The sequence below is a fragment of the Mastomys coucha genome, unplaced genomic scaffold (genome assembly GCF_008632895.1).
Source record: "Mastomys coucha isolate ucsf_1 unplaced genomic scaffold, UCSF_Mcou_1 pScaffold1, whole genome shotgun sequence".
In the NCBI taxonomy this organism is placed as follows: domain Eukaryota; kingdom Metazoa; phylum Chordata; class Mammalia; order Rodentia; family Muridae; genus Mastomys; species Mastomys coucha.
Genome location: NW_022196891.1, coordinates 89,196,703 through 89,213,555, shown reverse-complemented (window position 1 = coordinate 89,213,555; position 16,853 = coordinate 89,196,703). Strand labels below are relative to the sequence as shown.

At 48.0% G+C, this 16,853-nt stretch overlaps 1 protein-coding gene across 1 annotated transcript in view; it reads right to left on the bottom strand.

The window, feature by feature from the left end:
* Positions 1-453, bottom strand: part of Rd3 (retinal degeneration 3, GUCY2D regulator) — a 9,461-nt gene extending 9,008 nt beyond the window's left edge. Inside the window, exon 1 of the mRNA XM_031343083.1 lies at positions 281-453. The gene's annotated coding sequence lies outside the window, so the exon portion shown is untranslated. The remainder of the gene's footprint in view (positions 1-280) is intronic.
* Positions 454-16,853: the final 16,400 nt, after the last annotated feature.

Here is a 16,853-nt window from a genome sequence, read left to right as displayed (position 1 = left end):
ATCCCGTGCCCACCTGGCCAGAATCCCTTGTCCCGCGGAACAGGGACCCCGCGAGAAATCCTGGTCCGCGGCAGACACCCTCAGGATCATGCCCAACTGTGCTCATCTTTGACCAGTGAGTACTGAAGGCCTCCCGAGACCACCTGGGTCCTGGGTCCAGCTTACTTTCTGGTTCCCAGGTGGCTCTCCAAGCTCATAGCCAAGTGTGGCTGACTCCTAAAGGGCTAGCTGTCCACTGTAAGTGCAGGAAGCTGCCACTTCTGGGGAGACCCCCTCTTACCTGAGGACCTCTTCCAATGCCACTATCACTGTAGGGGTCCTGCTTTCTGCTTCCCACTCCAGGAGAAGAGCGCCTTGATCTTTTCTAGGGAAAGTAGAAAGTTGAGCGGCAAACCGGCAGAAGTTGAAGGATGAGCTCCATCCTCAGCCTCCCTCCGCCTCTTCCACTGCTGGCTGCCCCCTGTGCTTTCTTCTCTTTCTCTCTGAGAAGTTGTACTGGAGGCACCAACTGGAGGAGGGACCCAGCTGGGCTGGTGTTTGTGGAGTGTGTGTAGGTCCCTAGAGCTGAGACACAGCTCCCTGCAGAACCTGGAGGCAGGCCAGCTGCGGTTGTCATAGAGACCCACCTAAGCCTCTTGGCCTGCAGCAGTATTAGCAGGTGAGGGAGGGCTGACCTGACACAGAGAGCAGTGTTCCCAGAAGGCATCTGAATCCTTACTCTCCCGGTACCAGGTACCATCCAGTTTGATGCTACTAACCTCATCAGACTCTCTGCAAACCTGCTATTGACCAATGTTTCTAGCTACCTGGCGAGTGGTTCCTGAATGCAATACACTCTTTCCTCCAGGAGGGTATTATTCTGGGTACCAGAAGCCCATAAACTTGTCTCTACCTTTATCACTCCCCTTACCTGCCACCCTCTCTGTCTTTTCTTCCCTTGCATCGAGCACAGGCACAGATGGCTCAGGTAGGTGCAGAGAAAGCAGGTCCTGGAAAGTCTAAGTGATGTCAGGAACTGACACAGGCTTCCTGCTGTGCCTGCCCCTCACCACACTCACCACTAGGTCCCTGCCTTTCTGCTCCCTGGACACGGTACCACACGTAGGCTATTCTGGTTGCAGGCCAACAGTAGTCCCGTTTGTGTCTCACAGAATTGAGGAGGCGCTGAGAAAGGAATGGTGACCTGTGAAGAAGCATCGATGTCAGATCCTAGGGCCTGTATGCAGGACCTGCACCAGGGAAGCGAATGGCTTTGGACACATCTCATTTGATTATGTTAACAGTGAAACAGAAAGCACAGCCAGGATATAAGCTGGGCCAGGCTACTCAGCTGCAACCGCCCTCCTGCTTGCATATTTGAGGTTTTCGGTGGGGAGGGGGACACAGTGTTCAGGTTCTTCTGTCTTCCTGCCTCTGGCAGACGGTGCAGGGTCTCCGGTCAGGAGCTGGGTCTTATGGTCAAACACTTCTCTCGGCAAATTCACATCGCAACAGTTCTAACAGGTAAAAGGATGGGTTAAGGACCTCTACTACAGTTCCCAGGTGGCCTCCATCTAGGATCAGCTAAGGCCAGAGTGATCTGAGGCAAGTGACAGGATGAGAGTGCTGTCTTCGTTAGGGCTTTACTGCTATGAAGAGATACCATGACCAAGGCAACTCTTATAAGGACAACATTTAATTGGGGCTGGCTTACAGGTTCAGAGGTTCAGTCCATTATCATCAAGTCGGGAGCATGGCAGCATCCAAGCAGGCATGGTGCAGGAGGGGCTGAGAGTTCTACATCTTCATCCGAAGGCTGCTAGGAGAAGACTGACTTCTAGGCAGCTAGGACGAGGGTCTTAAAGCCCACTCCCACAGTGACACACGTACTCCGACAAGGCCATACCTCTAACAGTGCCAGTACCTTGGCCAAGCACATTCAAACCATGCGTGACCAGCTGATACCACCCTTCCCATGTGTCAGCTGACTGCCTTGCCATAGTCCAGGAGCAAGGCTGGGACCTTTCTTTCTGGGAACCTTTCACGGACTGGAGAGTAGCCGAAACTCTCACTGCAGAGACACTGAGTGCGGGGCTGGCAAGACGGCTCAGAGGGTAAGAGCACTGACTACTCTTCCAAAGGTCCTGAGTTCGGATCCCAGCAACCACATGGTGGTTCACAACCATCCATGATGAGATCTGACACCCTCTTCTGGTGTGTCTGAAGACAGCTACAGTGTATTACGCCGAAGCAAGCGGGACGGGAACAAGCAGAGGTCCTGAGTTCAACTCTCAGCAGCCACATGATAGCTCATGGCCATCTGTACAGCTACAGTGTACTCATACACATAAAATAAATAAAATACATCTTTAAAAAAAAAAAAAGAAACACTGAGTGTGTGCCCACCCTGCCCCTTCTGAACTCCCTTAACTGAAGCTCTACTTGTATACTTTGCACCAGCCTCAGGGCCCAGGCCGAGGATGAATGCAGGCCACCTCCTTTACCCACCGGGGCTTCTAGCTTGGGGTCTTTTATCCCCATCCCTGCTGGAGTCATGGCATGAGAAGGGCTGGAAACTCCCTCACACAGCACAGCAGGCAAGGTCAAAGTCAAAACGATACCCTCTGTTCTAAGCCACTCATGCCCACTGTACCTCTGTGCCCTCAGCAAATGCTACAAACCTCTGGGCACAATCATGACAGTCAGTCCCAGTGAGAGAACCAGACATATCCCCTGTTCTCTGAGGTGGGGGGGGGGGGAGCGAGCAGGCTGTGCCCAGGTCTCCTGCTCTCTAAATCGAGTGGGGAGCTGGGTGTGCCCCCCCATGTCCCCTGTTGTATGATGGAGGGAAGCTTCAGGCTGTGCCCCCATTTGTGCAGTGTGGAATTCTGTGTTACATTCCGAGTCCCAGTGGCTCTTGGCCCATGCATGGCAAGGCACCAGTGTTGACCCATGAGAAGGCTGCTATCAGTTGTCCTGGTGCTTGCCTCAGGTTGTCTTAGCTAGTCCTAGATGGAGACCACCTGGGAACTGGAGAGGAGGTCCCTACCCATCCTTTTCACCTGTTAGGACATGCATGAGGAAAGAGGTATTTCCACAGACCTCAAAATACTAGAAGATTTTGCTGGGCTGAATAAGGATGGAGCCAGGACCCTGAGGGAGGGATTGAACTGACGTCCTGGGGCTAAGGGTAGAATGGAGACATGTGATGTCACTGTGTGCTGAGACTGGGACCTGGCCCTCTGTAAAATCTTCTGGAAGCAGATGTAGCGGCAGAGGCCCCAGAGCTGGGTTTGTCTTTACCCAGTGCACTTGGCTGTTTCCCAGAAGGTAAACCACTGTACCATCCCCCACCTCACCCATGGCACGCCCCATGGCACGGCACGCAAAAGAAAGAGCAGAGCAGGCCAAGCAACCACAGGAAAAGCAGAGGGGTGTGGCCTGGTGCCCAGGTTCCAGTGGGACTGGAAATAGAATTCACAAAGCGAAGTTTGGAGCTGCAATTGGATGCACATCAGAAGCAAACTATCCAGCAACCAAGGGGCTGCTTCAAAATTCCAGATGCAGCAGCATCCCCAGCTCTGCAGCCAAAAGACAATGACAGCAAAGCACATCTCTAGCTTTGCCTTGGAGAAAGCAATGGCACCCTGTGGTGGACTGCATGCCAGGCCAGGAGTAAGGCTCAAGCCAGGTCTAGTGGCTGGGGTGGGAGCCTCAGCCTCAGACACCGAGAGACGCTGAGACCTGAGCCCACCTGTGTCTCACTTTTGCCTGAGGCACGACCAGGGGACCAGGAGCTCACTCAGGTCTTGTCCCAGGTGAAGGAATGCTTGCACTCTGAAGGAACAAAGAAGCCTACTTGTGGATGTAGCTGGGTTGCAATCCCTTTGGCAAACCTTTATCTCCAAAAAATATTTACATTATAATTCACTACAGTAGCAAAATTACAGTAAGTAGCAGCGAAAATAACTTTACGGTTGGGGTCACCACAACATGAGGAGCTGTATTATAGGGTCACAGCATGTTGAAGGTTGAGAACCACCGACATCATTAATGTCAAGCTTGTCCCTTTCTTGGGAAACACCTCTTAGTAAGCCCGTGGTGACAAATTGCTTGGTCTCTATAAAGGGGCAAAAAAGAAAGTTTGGACAAGAAAAAATTTATACAAAACCAAAAAGAAGGAACTTGACCTTCCTGCCTTATGAGGTCACCAGAGCAGCATTTATAGGGGAAATCCAAACCCCTCATTCGTCAACACACACCTCATGTCTTCACGATCCTGCATTTGCACAGGGCTTAACATACATGTGCATATAATTTGCAGGACATTCAACAATTCTCAAAAGTGTGAGGAGTGTGGGTGGATCCCTGTAGTCCAAGGAAAAATTTTGGATCTCTGTTTCCTGCCTTCTGGTGGCTTTCCATCAGAGTTCAAGGTCCTATGTTGAATCTCCAGTGTCTTGGGGGCATTGCTGAAGTTTCCCTTCTTTTAGGATCTTAGTACAGAGACAGGGATCTTGTGAATGAAGAGAGGTGGGGGTTCTCTCCACAGGACCACCTCTTAGGACCCAAGTCTGGACTGGACAGCTCTTTGCTGGCTGAGCCTACAAAGATACAAAGGGACTCTTGTATATCTCAACCTAACTGTCAGACTGTTGAAACAATGGACCACACAAAATACGGCAATTTCTCCCAGGGCTCTCATGCCGGGAGAGAAAAAAAAAAAAAAGCCACAGGTAGATGGCCTGTTAGAAAGAAATTCCACAGAGTTCTAACAGTTCGTCAATCCACCTTTCAGGATGAGGCTGAGGCTCAGACAGTGATGGGTCAGTGGAGGGTGGGGCCACCCCTTGGCTGGCATTGCTTAGATGAGATATCCTTGTTCTCTATTTAAATCTTGGTCTGCAGGACCCTGGAGACTGACTTGGACCCCTTTGTCCCTCTTCCCAGTGTGGCCACATTGAGTAAATCTCCCTTTTGGCTTCTTGAGGACAAGTGTCTGGACCTGACCTGGGCCTCAGGTTGTCTGATAACTCTATGGAGACTGAAGCTACTGTAGGACCCTTTTCTGTTATCTTCTGAGAAACAGGAATATCCTTGGCATGCACTCTCTTTCTATCACCCTCATTGATCCTGGCCCTAAGCCTTGATGCCCATCGAGTCAACCAGAAGGAGACTCTGGGGAAGTCCCAGTTCCCCATGTTGCTTTGGGCACACCTTTACAGCTCCTTTGCAATCCTGGTCTGTGTGGGGGAAACCCTGGCTCTGCCTACAGCTCCCTCGTCTGAGTGGTTGGCAGCAACCTGGGGAGGATGGGCTCAGAGTTCCCTGTTGACCAGAGCTCCACGTCTGTTTGTGCTTAGCTGGCGCCGGGAAGGCGTGTCCCAGGTGCCCAGTGCTGAAGCGTCAACTCTTGATTGGCTATGCTCCTCCTGGACACCCAGTCCCCAGAGTCCCCCCAAGCTGGTAAACATGGCAACAAGAATCAGCTGCCTTGTTGCCTGACTTCTGCTGGCAAAACCCTAACAGAGGATCAGCTTTCTCCCACAGCCCTTGTGGACTTCCCCTGCGTGCCCCTGCCCCCTCCCTGGTAGATTCCTCCTCCTGTCCAAGCTTCTTTCTGAGCAGACAGACTCCTCTGGAGAGCTAAGGAGTCCTCTGTGCTTGTGAGTCACACAGCCTCCACCTTCTAGGACAGTGGTTCCCAACCTTCCTAACGATGCAGCCCCTCGGGCTGGAGAGATGGCTCAGAGGTTAAGAGCACTGACTGTTCTTCCAGAGGTCCTGAGTTCAAATCCCAGCAACCACATCACCATCACACAACCATCTGTAGTGGGATCTGATGCCCTCTTCTGGTGTGTCTGAAGACAGCTACAGTGTACTCACATGCATAAAATAACTAAATAAATCTTACAAAATGGCCCCTCTAATACAATCCTCACTCGGTGGTGACCCCTTCCATAAAATTATTTTTGTTGCAATGTCATAACTGTAATTTTACTGCTGTTATGAATTGTAATGTAAGTCTCTGATATGCAGGCTATCTGATATGCAGCCTCCATAAGGAGCATGGCCTACAGGTTGAGATCTCTGGCCTAGGGTCTCTAATGACATTGACCACAGGGCTACATTTCTCCAGGAGTACACACTGAATCACTAGACCAACCCCACATTAAGTATGAATCCTTCCACAGATGCTTGCAAAGTCTGCCTCATGGGAATTTAATTTGTATTTGATTTATAAAGTTCATGCTCATGCAAAAACTTAAAATGATGGTCTGGCAAATGATCATTAGACACGCTAAGTCTGTACCAACCAACTGCCGCCTCTATTTTACATGTGTGAAAACATAGCTATTAGTTAAACCACCATCCCAGAGCTCACATGTAACAAGTGTGTTGAGGTTTGGTCTTTTACTATGTATTGTAATGCTAAATACTCCTCCCCCAAGACCTGGTTGCCCATAAGTATGAGAGAATCCCCAAGTACAATGTGACCTTTCTCCTTAATTTAAAACTATTGGTTAAAGATGCCAACAGCCAATAGCTAGCAGAAGAGACATAGGCAGGGTTTGGGGTTCCTGGGCTTGGGATCTGAGGAGGAGCACGGGAGAGAGAAGAAGTTTGAGAGACGAGGAAGCCACCATGGGGTAGGTGAATCATAAAAATATAGCCATGAGGACTAGCCAATTGGAGTAAGAGCTGCCCCAATGGAACATGGTAAATTATAACTCAGGGTTATTGATGGGGAAATAGATTCTAATAGCTTAAAGGGTACATATCTGCCCAGCTCTAGTGCTATTTAAGGCTTATTATAATAAAAAAAAGTTATGTGTCTTTTATCCAGGAACTGAATGATCAAAAGCAGGGCAAAAAATCCTGATTGAAATTAAATATTTTTTCCAACACAAGTAGTAATCTAAAACATAATTCAAAAGCAAGGCAGCCTGGTGCCACAGTTGGCCCAGGGGTAAGCTAGAGAGTTCTACAACTGAGCTTCTCTCTTTCGATTGGTCGAAGTCCTCCATTAATCCTGTCAGATGATCTCCTGCCGTTGACACCAGAGCAACAAGGCACAGATGCATGAAGAGTAACTAACGGCTCTACAGACCCACCACCGAGGCTACGGTCGGAACGTGGTCCAAGAATGACTCGTGACAAACAGTGCCTTGGGGAACTGAGAGAGGCTCCAGGAAACAAGGCCTTTTACCTCAGGTGCACTGGGTTCCCTGGACTGTTCTTGGATGTGATTTCATGCCTCAAGTATGAAACACTGACATTCCATTTATAATGAATTCTTCTTGTTGGATGTCAGGTCGTAGCTATAGAATCCAATCTGGTCTATGTCCCCGGACTCTGGATATGACCTTCTATCTTGCTTTTGTGCTTTCCCAGGTAGAATGTATACCACGCCCAGGCAGTTATGTTTAAGTCGGTCTGTCCTGAGAGAGTTCTGGGAAAGGGCTGTTCTGCTCATTCTGCTTGCCGGTGTTTATTTACATAGTGTTCTGAATTCAAACAACCTTCCTTAGGTCACTCCTGTCTTTGTGACATTCATATCTGAAGGTACACTGAAGCTGAAGCAAGGTTGTCTACAGCATCAGACTGGTCTGCCCCACTCTTTCAGGTCCTCAGAGTCAGGTCCAGCAGACAAGATCTGCACAAGTCAGCTGAACAGGCTACAGAGAACAAAATTATCTGTTTCTTTATTTTAAACACTTCTCAAGTTCATAAAAATACATAAAGACATTTGATACATTTCTATATAAATATTATTATCATTGTTATTGTTATTTTCTTGTTAAAAACAAAACAAAACAAAAAACAGTTTCATGGGCCACAGAGATGGCTCAGCAGTTAAAAGCCCTGGCTACTCTTGAAGAGCATTAGGGTTAGTCATTGCCCCACATGTTGGTTCTTAGCTATCTGTAACTCCAGTTCTAACAGATCTGACACCTTCCTCTGACCTCTTCAGGCACCAGGCATTTATGTGGTGCAGACAGACATGCCAATTGTGCAACATGTTGAAACAACACAAAGGCAAAATAATTAGTGACGCCAAGAGAGCTTGGGAACAGTCATCTTTGCTCTCAGAGGAATGTGGTTGTTACTAAGAGAGTGGGACCAGATGTGAGTCTTGTTGACCACAGACCTGCCCCTAGGAAGGAGGAACCTACAGTCTACAATCACCCATGTCCTATAAAAACTTCCGTGAAGCCGTCTTGGAGCAAAGGCTATAACAGTAGAAAGAGGATGGCAGCCAATAGGAAACCCCCAACCCCTTCCCTGGCTCCTCTGTTGCTACAGACCAAAGGCATTCCTCCTAGGGTCTGCATCCAGAAAGCAGGGGAGGGGCAGGCATTCCTTCCCCAGAGTCTGGACTAACCCATAAATGCAAGCCTGCTCCAAACCTGGGCTTGGCAGTACATGTCTGTAATCCCAGGGCTAAGGAGGCAAAGTCAGGAGGATCCAGAGTTTAAGGCCAGTCTGACCATGAGACGGCCCTCTCAGAAAAAAAAAAAAAAAGTATCTAACGCCTCACCCCCCCAGAGTCCGGGTGCTGTGGCTTGTGAAGGGCCGGAAGGGCTCCTGAAGAGGAAACCCCTCTGAGAATCACCCTCTGGGGAAGACGGCTCTACGGCTGCCTCACTGCCACACAGGCTTCTGGGTATGGCAGGCAGGACGACAGTCATACTAATGTATTCCCACCCATGAGCTGGGTTCCAGGCCCTTCGCATCCTGGCCTGCATTTGGTATGGGTGGTCTTTTTAATTCCGACCACTGTAAGCCTGTGCCAAGTAAACGCAACTTGTGGCTCTCAGTGCCATGCCGGGTAAGCTCAAGGTGTGGCTCCCAGGGGCTCTCTCCAGTCTGTCCTCCTTTGCTTACTCTCCATGCATGTGGATGGGTGCACAGTGTTTCTGGTGCTCACTCCCATGTTGGCTGGGTTGTTCTAACAGTGTTGAGAACATACATGAGCTTCCACGTGTCCTGAAACCCTACATATTCTACTCAGATTGCTGTTTAGTTGTGAGTCTGTGCGGAATACAAGAGCCTCCTGGATTTTCACAGTTATCTCCTAGATGGGTCTCAGAACTCATGTGGGTGTCTATGATCCGGTTATGTTATTGGACTTGTCCGGAGCCAGCACCAGCCACTGGTCCTCAATAAGCCAATTACAAGAGCCTACCTAAACATACAAAGTAGGGAAAGGAGATTTGTTCCATGTGGCTACTTAGGAAGAGGGACAAAGCAATCCGGAGATCCCACCCCACTCCCGCCCCTGCCCAGGTCAGTCTTCAGGGTCCTGTAGTGAGACCAGAGTTTAAATTGAGCCCAAGGATATCACATCTAAGAGGTCAAGGTATAGCCCTGACCTATCCTTGTCTGTCTGTCAGTCTCATCCAGTAAGGTGGGTTGACAAGTTAGAGCTCTCTCTCAGGAAGACAAGATCCCTCTCTCTGGCCAACATCTGTTCTTTTCCCAGCATGAGACTCCTGGGGAAATTCCTGGTTTGGGTGGAGGTACATCATTTCAGTAGTCTGATAGTGGGAGACACAGCATCCATTTGAATAGCTTAATTTCTGTCTGGCGTGCCACATTCTAGTCAACATTTGCTTATAGTCATGTGTGTTAGCAAAACTCATTTGGGAAGACAGAATTTGCCAACAGTCAGGTAGGTGCATTTGGTAAGTCATCTTTTCTGAGAATGGAGTCTTTTTGCACTGTCTACTTTAACTTGAAAGAACAGATCCCATGGGCATGCCTTCATTCATGTTAATATTACCCTGAATGCACGACCTCGTTCTGAAACCTTGAAATAAAGTAGCCTTGGCACTCTCTCGACTGTTCAAAGTTGGCTACTTGAGGTTTGTGGTGGTTTGAACGAGAATGGTCCCATAAGCTCATATGTTTGAATTCTTGGTACCCAGTTAGTGGAGCTGTTTGGGAGGGATTAGGGGTGTGGCCTTGTTTGAGCAAGTGTGTCACTGGGGATAGGCTTTAATGGTTCAAAAGCCTATGCCTGGCCCAGATTCTCTTTTTCTGCCTGCAACTTGTGGACCAGATGTGAGCTCTCAGCTGCTTCTCCAGCATCATGCCTCCATGCCTGCCTGCCCGCCACCACACTCGCTGCTGTGATGATAAACTGTAAGCAAGCCCTCAGTTAAATGCTTGCTTTATAATTTGCCCTGCTCATGGTGTCTCTTCACAATGATAGAACAGTGACTAAGGCAAGGTTCTTCCAAGTTCCACAGGAAATGTAGAACATTCTTGTTGCTTCCCACAGAGACCCCTTACTGAACTTCGGTCAGGACTATACTGATTCCACAGTGTCAAAATTTTCAATTTGAGAAAATTGACATGATGATTGTATTGAATCACCTAACCAGCAAATTCAATAATATCTGTGAGTCTCCCAGTGGATCTGGGAACTGAACTCAGGTCCTCTGCAAGAGCACTGTGTGCTCTTAACTGTGCAGCTGTCTCTCCAGCTCCACTGCTCCCTATTTTAGCTCCTGTAGATGGATTTCAATGTTAACAAATGTAAATAAACTTAGGATTTACATATTCATGTAATCTGATAAATAACAAACTGTCTTTTGTGCTCTCTTCCTCTCTCTCTTTCTCTCTCTCTTTCTCCCTCCCTCCCTCTCTCTCTCTCTCTCTCTCTCTCTCTCTCTCTCTCTCTCTTTCTCTCTCTCTCTCCCTCTCTCTCATTTTTCAAGACAGGGTTTCTCTGTGTATCCTTGACTGTCCTGGAACTTGAGCTGTAGACCAGGCTGGCCTCACCTCTGCCTCCCAAGTGCTGGGATTAAATGTGTGCACCAAACAGACCTTTGCCTGCCTCTGTCTCTCAAGTGCTAGGATTAAATATATGCACCACTACCACCTGTTTCCTCTCTCTTTATACATGCTTTTTTGTAAAGGAATTTTAATTCAGCAACATCCTACTCTGGCAAGAGATTACATCCAAAGATTTGATCTGGTCAGAATGCAGATTTGTCTTGGATTATAGTATGATCCGGTGAACACAGACATGCCACCTTTAATCCCTAACAATGAATAAAGGTAAGATTAGTTTGTAGAAAGAAGCAGCCATATTTGAAAGTGACATCTAATTGAGGGGCAGACAAAGTGACTAATCAGAGAAAGATTTGGCAGAATGAGTCAGAGATAGGATACACCCAACCCACAGAACAGTCAAGAAGAGCTATTTAGAGAAGTGTAGGGAGAGAAAGGTATGTGTGTGGTAGTTTGAGCAGGACAGTTTTTAAAGAGACAGGTGGTAGACAAAGCAAGCTAAATGCAGGTGAAGACAGAAGGATGAGCCAGAGGACGAAAAGGAGCCAGGAGATTAGAACATATTGCCAAAGTTAGTGTGAGGTCAAGCAGAGCAATTCAGTAAGAGGCCAAAAGAAGCCAGATTGAATCAGTCAGCTTGGAAGATTAGATTATACAGAGGCTAGAAGCTCCCAGGCTTAGGCTTAGGGATAATAAACAGAGAAAGAAACTCTAGGCTTAGCCCAAACCCCCAAACCATGTATTTGCACAGCTTGGGTACGGCTCCCATCTCACTCCTCCATCTGAGGAAATAAACGTAACCTTTATACTTTTTCTTTCAATTGTTTAGTGTGTGTGTGTGTGTGTGTGTGTGTGTGTGTGTGTGTGTGTGTGTGTAAGAGTGTGAGTGTTGTCATATAAGTGCCACTGCACAAGTATGAAGGTCAGAGGACAACTTGCAGGAGTCGGTCTTCCCTTTTCACCATGTGGAATTGAACTCGGGTCCTCAGACTTTGGCAGCAAGCCCCTTTGCCCACTGACCCATCTCTCTACATCTCTTTGTATATTTCCAGAGATTCTTGTACTTAAACGAAAACATGGGCTGGAGAGGTGGCTCAGTGGTTAAGAGCACTGACTGCTCTTCCAGAGGTTCTGGGTTCAACTCCCAGCAGCCATATGGTGGCTCAAAACCATCTGTAATGGAATCTGATGTCCTCTTCTGGTGTATCTGAAGACAGCTACAGTGTGTATTCATATAAATAAAATAAATAAATCTTAAAAAAAGAAAAGAAAAGAAAACATGAACTGCTGAGAGAAGGCCTCTTCCTTTCCAGTCTTGGTGCCTTTTATGTCTCTTGCCCAGTTTCCCTAACTCAGACATCCACAGACATTCCAGGATGGACATTTGTGTCTCTCAGACATCCACAGACATTCCAGGATGGACATTTGTGTCTTGTTCTTGGCCCAGGAATGTTGGTTACCCTTTTAGCATCAAGCACAGTGCCAGCTGTCAGTCCCTCAAGGGTGTCAATTATCCCTCCTATGACTAACTTAGTGAGAGCCTGTGTTGTCAAAGGTCATTTGAATTCATGAATGTTTTGTCAAAGTGATCTTTGAGTTTCTACTTCTAAATTGTTTAATGGTGAGTTGTATTGTCTGACTTTTAAAAATGTAATAAATCTTGTACTCTGCTAAATCCAGTTTGATTATGGTATAAGAACTGGTTAACACATTCTTAGATTTGATTTGTTAAGATTTTGTTTGGAGGACTGGTGAGATGGCTCAGCAAGTAACAGCACTGACTACTCTTCCGAAGGTCCTGAGTTCAAATCCCAGCAACCACATGGTGGCTCACAACCACATGTAATGGGATCTGACTCAGGGCCAACTGGAGCTACCAGCACCAATCAGAGCGAGAGGGACCAGAGTGAGCAGAGATCCTAAATTCAATTCCCAAGAACCACATGAAGGCTCACAACTACAGTGTACTCATATATATAAAATAAATAAATAATCTTTTTTAAAAAAGATTTTGCTTGGAAACATTCCTTCTTCATGAGTAACATTTGTCTGTTTTCCTTTCTTGTTAAGTCATCTTTAGTTTGGATATCAGTATTGTACTGGCTGGTTTTATGTGTCAATTTGACACAAATTGTAGTTATCACAGTGAAAGGAGCCTCCTTTGAGGAAATGCCTCCATAAGATCCAGCTGTAAGGCATTTTCTCAATTAGTGATCAAGGGGGAAGGGCCCCTTGTGGGTGGTGCCATCCCTGGGCTGGTAGTCTTGGGTTCTATAAGAAAGCAGGCTGAGGAAGCCAAGGGAAGCAAGCCAGTAAGTTACATCCCTCCATGGCCTCTGTATCAGCTCCTGCTTCCTGACCTGTTTGAGTTCCAATCCTGACTTCCTTTGGTGATGAACAGCAGTGTGGAAGTAAGCTCAATAAACCCTTTCCTCCCCAACTTGCTTCTTGCTTATGATGTTTTGCTCATGAATAGAAACCCTGACTAAGACAAGTATTTGTTGAAAGTGTCATGGTGCACCTATGGAGGTCAGAGGACATGGTGTGAAGTCTGTTCTTTCCTTCCACTTTTAAGTAGGATTAAACTGGATCTTCAGTCTTCTGCTGAAATTACAGGTGGCTGGTAGCTGTGTCATCCTGGCTGGCCGCAAGTTCCTGGGAACTGCGCTTGGGTCTCCTGTAAGAACAGTAGCACTTCTAGCCAATGAGTCTTCTCTTCACCACCCCACCCCCGATTCTATCTCATCATATCTTTTAGCTTATCAATTATGTTCTTAAAAAAAAAAAACTTAAGTGGTTACCCTCAAGTCTGCAACATGCAATAACAACTAACGACTTCAGATAATAGGGAACTGCTCCATGAGTGGTATGAGCAGCTTGTAGTGGTCTTGACAACTCCTCCCTCTGTCCCTTGGGATCATGCTATCTTTCATTTCACTTAGACATGGACTATAGTCACTGAAAATTCTGTTACTATGGTTAATTTAAACAAGCAGTTATCTTTTGGACCAGCTAAGAATAAGAACAATTGTCAGTTTCCCTTTCTCTTTTATACAAGTCCTTGCCAGGAGCTAGTTTTTGATGCATGCATAACTTAGCTATTACCATTTTTTAAAATACGAGTGCTCTATCTGCATGTACACCTGAATGACAGAAGAGGGCATCAAATCCCTGAATACATGGTTGTGAGCCACCATGTGGATGCTGAGAATTGAACTCAGGACCTCTGGAAGAGCAGTCGGTGCTTCTAACTGCTGAGCCATCTCTCTAGCCCCATTATTAGCATCTTAATCAGAGAAGATGTAATTACTAGAATGTTGGGCGCCTGGCATGGGGGGTAAGAGAGACCCGCGTCCTGCCAGAGCTCGGGGAGATTGGGGGTGGGGGGACTCAGGAGATGTGCGGGAGACAGAACTGCTGAAGGACAGGTGTGGAGCCATGTTAGTCCACAGGACCCCGCTGAGGGAGACGGCAGTTGTGGGGGGAGGCTCAGTCTTGGCTCAAACTCTCTGGCACTACAGACTGCTGGGTACTGCAGAAGAGCTGGCTCTGGGGTCCCTGGGCCACATGGAGGCCAGAGACCTCAGTCTTGGACATCCCAGATGCTGCTGGATGTGGGGGGGGGGGGACTGAGAACGAAGTGGGGGCCCCGGGGCAGCTTGGTCAGCCCCGGGGCAGAAGGGAGAAGGGGCAGGGGGAGAAGGTGCTGGGTAGTTCCCTAGCAGGTGAACGCTGGGAGATTTTCCTGCGAGAGTTTAGACAAGGCTCTTTAGGGGAAGGCCTATTCCATTGCTCCAGCGCAGTGAGTCTAGATGTGCTTGCTAGAGAAAGAGACAGTCTATGGATTTAGAGCTTTATTGTAGAAGAGGGGAGAGAGAGAGAGAGAGAGAGAGAGAGAGAGAGAGAGAGAGAGAGAGAGAGAGAGAGAGAGAGAGAGAGGAGAGAGGGAGGGAGGGAGGGAGGGAGGGAGGAAGGGATGGATGGAGACAGAGAGGGAGACGGAGAAGGAGACAGAGACACGGAGAGACAGAGACAGAGAGAGAGGCAGAGAGAGACAGAGAGACAAAGAGTCAGAGAGAGAGAATAAAGAAGCAGAGGGTGGCCATGGCCATGTAGAGAGAAGGGGGAAGGGAGGGGGAGAGAGGGGAGAGAGGGGAGGGTAAGAGGCAAGAGAGAGAGCAAGAGCTTAAGAAAGAGGAGGGGCCAAGCAGCCCCTTTTATAGTTGACTGGGCTACCTTGCTATTGTAATGGGGTGGGGGGCATACCTGGCTGTAGCCAGGAAACTGTGGGGGTGGAGTCCAGCCAGAACACCAGGATCTTGGAGCATCGCTAAGTGACTTGGGGCCACATGACTGATAGCCACAGGATTATGAAGTTGAGGGTTCATGGTTTCAGGAGCCTAAAGTCTGGGGGCGTAGCTCAGTGTTCTGTCCCTTGTAGAATTTTCTACTGGGTGTCCGGAATAAGCCTCGCACAACTAGAACACAGACTACTTTCATGGTCCAACACTAGAGGAGACCCTCAAGGAGATCGGGGTTGAGTCTCCTCTCTGAAGGAGGCGTGAGAGTATCATCAGACCTTCATCGAGTCCAGCCACTAATTTCCTGCAGCACCTGCCTCCCAGCGGCATGTAATTTTGTCCCAGGGGTCTCAGGGCTGCTAGAGGGCGGAGGACCTCCACTTTGCTGCTTCGGCGAAGTCCTCATCTATGCTGAGGTCACACCACAATTCTGAAGGTTCAGGGAGTTACTGGTTTGCTGAGCTAGATGCTGCAGCCATTGCTGTGGCTGTCCTTGTTCCTGTAGCCAGCGTTTATTCATGGCTCCCAGGAAAAGCAAAGGCATCAATCCTTTTCCTTCTTGCCGATAAACTTGTGTTATCATTTTATACCCAGTAGATCTGATTAGCACATTCTCTCCTCTTGTGTGCTAATCTACAAACCTTTATTTAGCTTTCATGTCTGCAGACCAGTGCTGCTCCACGAGAAGGTTAAATGGATGGACGTTTGTTCTTTCCAATACTTTAGCTATTTCACTCTCGTCTTTTCTTGACTTCTGACTAGAACTCATCATTCTTAGATAATCAGGCATTTTCCTTCTCTGGTTACTGTCAAAATCTCCTTGCCTTTAGTATGTTGGCCTCTGATCTGGGAGCTATCCATCCTGCCGGCTGCTCTCTGGATTTCTGTGTCCAGGGGCAGTCAAGGAAAGGTGCTAATGTGCTTCTGCTAGCCAAGGCTAGACAATGGAACCACATAGGCACGTACACAAACATACACACACACACACACACACACGACTTTGAAAATTGGACAGAGTGAGACAGAAACCCCCATAGCTGGTTGGCTCAGACAACTTTTGAGGAGTCTGGACATCATCAGGTTTCCAGAGGCTGCCCAGAATTATGCCAGCAGATCAGCAAGAGTTTCTAGGTAGGCTACCGACTGGCTTGCCTTGACCTTCAGAGGGAGAAGAGCTAAGAGAAACAAGGTTTGCAGAGTGGCTCAAGCCAGTGGTTCTTAAAACTGAAAACAGATTTCTGGGCTCCACCAAAAACAAAACAACCAGAGGATGGTAGTTTGGTCGTTGAGCTGTGTCGGCTAATTGCGAACGACAGCGACATCTTGTGGTGGTAATGGGAAGGAGCCTTGCGGAGCACGCCAGTCTCTCCACCAGACCAGGATGTTACTGGACCACTCAGAGCCACTTGTAGGGACAGTAGAGAGAAGTTCCTAGGCTTATTCGGCCCCCTGTGGGTATTAGGTCCTGCAAGTCATATTTACTCTAGGGAAAAGGAAGGCCAGTGTCGGAGAATTTCTGGTTTGCTTCAGACTACCTATTTTCACTACTTCTGTTCCATGCCCAGTGACTCCCTTCTACCCAAAGCAGCATTCGGTGTAATACCCATGATGCCTGGTCATCCATCCTTGGCAAGCCAGATGAAGATTTGGGGCTAGAGGTGGGGTACACTGTGAGCTGTGGAGAGGGGAGAGTGACACCACAGACCTAGCCAGGGCTACCTGCTGTATTACACTCAGACAACTGTGAAACCGGTAGTTCAAGGTGATTCT